The 3,454-nt window shown below is 41.3% G+C and overlaps 1 non-coding gene across 1 annotated transcript; it reads right to left on the reverse strand.

The window, feature by feature from the left end:
• Positions 1-606: 606 nt before the first annotated feature.
• On the reverse strand, positions 607-725 carry LOC111742451. The gene has a single exon (XR_002781311.1). It is a non-coding gene; the product is annotated as a 5S ribosomal RNA (ribosomal RNA).
• Between the last annotated feature and the right edge of the window lie 2,729 nt (positions 726-3,454).

The following is a 3,454-nucleotide window of genomic DNA, read 5'->3' on the forward strand; positions in this document are numbered from 1 at the left end:
TAGTATCAAGCCACATGCTGCTCCAGAGCCAGATAATCTGTCCCGCTCTGAGTGGTTTAGCCGTTTCCCTTAGTTGAAAGGTAGATAGTTCTATCCTTTTCAAACTAGGATTTCAAACTCAAGTGGCCATGCAGCTTTATTTCCCATCACATCTCTGAAATTCTTCCCCTTCTCCTCCGTGTCGGTTCTGTTAGAATGCACGAAATGCTGCTGGGACTCAAGCTCTTTCAGTACTAAACACAGATACTTCACATTTCCACAGTGTAAGAATATGAGCGTGTGTGGCTTCTTCCTGGTGGCCTGACAGCTCATGCATTTTACAGCAGCACAGTTATACCTACAGGGTGGCATGTGACACAGAGCTGCAGGTAGGAGAACAGGGTAACAGCCTGATAAAGTGCTATCTGGAGTTGAACAGGGCGTGGGAGGAAATATAAGTAAAGTTATTCCTTCAAGTTTTATAGCATCTTAGTTGTTGCGAGTGCTCTCCAATATTTTATCTTTTCTTTTCTTTTTCTTTTTTTCTTTTTGGCGAGGCGACCCTTGGTTGACCTCACAGATTGCAAGGACCTTGTCAGCTTACAATCCCTTATTTTTTGTTTTTTACGCCTACAACACCTGGTCTTCCTTGGCGGTCTCCCATCCAAGTACTAACCAGGCCCGACCCTGCTTAGCTTCTGAGATCAGATGGGATCGGGCTTGTTCAGGGTGGCATGGCCGTAGACCATATTTCATCTTTTCAAAGTGAGGGTCAGAGTTTTGAAGGCAGCATAATAGATGTTTGAGCCAACAGTAGCTTTTGTCATGTTCGGTTATTTTCCAAAGCTCGTTAGCTGATATTCACCTGAGTTTAAATATACATGCTGTTCCTTGCAGTTATTCATTCTTCTAGCTAAGTGAGATGTGGCGGGTCCAGGATTTGGTGGCTGGATGAGCTTTTTAGTTCTAACCCAAAGAAGATGCCCTTGAAGTCAGCTATTTTTATAGTTTCCGTCAATGCCCTTTACGTTTACACAGCTGTGTGTGGTGCCCATTGCCTTTCCTTCCTCTCACTTTTTAGGGTGAATTGCTTTGTGCACTATGAGGCAAAATTCCATTTTGTATTTGTACCTTCTTAGTTTTCAATGTATGTATGTATGTATGTATGTACGCATGTATTATATGTGTGTGTTTGTATGTATGCCCATGCTCTGTGTTAAATAGCCGCCTATATTCTATAGGAATAATTTCAATTTTTCTGCTGCATAGTTTTTGTATAAGTAGAACCTTGTTAAGTATGTGGTTACTGCTGATGTATCTTCGAGGATAGATTTCGTTGGTCATTTGGCAAAGGATAGGGCTGCTTCTATATCCGTTATACGGTGTTAAGAAGGGCAGTCCAGGCGGGTGAGTTATCCCTGTATATGCACGTGGTACTCAACACTTTGCAGTGATTCTCCTGGCACGTGGAGAAGTCTGCCTCCAACATATCAAGAAGCTAAGCTGCCTGTGCATATTAAGCTTAAAAATATAGATGCATTGTGAGATTTCAGGTGTCGCCGATGTGCAGATGTGCGATATTATAGAGAATATCATTATGTCAGAAGAAATTGCGAAGCCGTCTGTGGATCACCAGGAGAAGAGAGAACATTTTGAAAGCAGGTCTTTAGACTTCTCTGTAGCACTGAGTGGACAGTCGAGTACCATGCTGAGTGGCAGAAATACTTCCTAAATCCAAATGTAGGAACATGCCGTGTCCTCTCAGTCGCAGAAGTTAGGGAAGTCACGTCCAGTGGCTTGTATGTTGTGATGCTGCATCCTGACTTCGGTTTCACTAAATGAAACCTGATTTCACTAAATGCAAACACTGCAAGAGATGGGCTTAGTCAGCTCAGGAAGCCATAGCTAAATACCACAGACTGGTGGGCATAAATAGTAGATGCTTATTTGATACGGTTCTAGAGGCCGAGAAGGCCAAGACGAAGATGCCTGCTGACTTGGTTCATGCTGAGGGCTCTCTTCCTGTCTGTGTCTTGATATGTGGCCATATGTCGCCTTTCCTTGATACATGCATCTCTTTCTTATAAAACCACCAATCCACTCATGAAGGCCTCATTTCCTTACATAATCTAACCCTAATTACCTCCTCAAGACCCAGCTCCAAACACTCTCACATTTGGGGTTGGGGTATATATATACACACATATATATATATATATACACACATGGGGTTCGGGCATATATATACACACACACACACACACACACACACACACACACACGCACACGCACATGGGGTTGGGGCATATATATATGTATATGTATGTATGTATATATATATACATATGTACACATGGGGTTGGGGCATATATATATATATATACACACACACGGGGTTAGAGTATATATATATATATATATATATATATATGTATGTGTGTATATATGTATATATACACGTAACACACATACCTCATAAAAATATATATATGCCCCAACCCCATGTGTATGTATATGTATATATATATTTTTTTGTGGTACGGGGTGGTGGGGGCAGAAACATTCCATCCATAACAGAGACCACAGGAAAAAACCAGCAAGGTCCCAGTGCCAAAGTGGCAGGTTTGGGGTCTTCGATATTAATTAGTTTCTAAATAAATAGAAATTACTGATCAATAATGTGGGTCGTTCTTTAAAGTATTTCATATCATTCAGTTCGCTTTTAAATCATTCAGTTCACTTTAGAAGTTCTGCTTTGATTTATAAAATATGGAATGTGGCAGATACACAGAACAATGTGCTAGATAGAAGGAATATGCACATTTCTGTATTTACCAGCGTATGTTATTCTGTAGTTTTTTCTGCAAGCATTTTTCCGAATTCCGTAGATACTCTCATCTTGGTTGAACCTCCCACTTCTTGTCGACTTCAGTCTTAAAATGCCGATTCAGGCCACTGTCATCTTCTCAGGATTTCTGCAGCAGGCTCCTGGCTGGCCACCCTGCCTTTGCTCTGCTTCCGACAGCTCGTCCCCATGGCAGCCAGAGAGCTCCCTTTCCATCCACTGACATCTTATCACCCTGACAGTGACAAACAGAAAAAGGTCCAACCTCTTCCTGTCTTACCTCATCTGCCCCTTCTCTCCCTCTGGTTTTATTAGGCTGCAGCCTCTTTGGCCATCTTTTTGTCTCCTGATCGTCTTGCTAAAGTAGATCCCTTTTGGTTTCTTGCTTAACAATTATCCTGTTTTATCTTCACCACAAAATGTCCGAGGACTGAAAATCATCTCATTTATTTATTGGTTTGCAAGTTCGTTTTCATGTCTGCCCTTATTAGAATGCAACCTCCTTGAAGGTTGGTCATTAAAATGACTTTAAAATCTATACTGATGTAGTAGAAATAGGAACTCATGAGCATTAATGCATAGCTGGCTTCTAAGTGGATGTCTAGGTAGGATAAATTTTTAATATAGAAT

The sequence above is a fragment of the Pteropus vampyrus genome, unplaced genomic scaffold (genome assembly GCF_000151845.1).
Source record: "Pteropus vampyrus isolate Shadow unplaced genomic scaffold, Pvam_2.0 Scaffold94, whole genome shotgun sequence".
In the NCBI taxonomy this organism is placed as follows: Eukaryota; Metazoa; Chordata; class Mammalia; order Chiroptera; family Pteropodidae; genus Pteropus; species Pteropus vampyrus.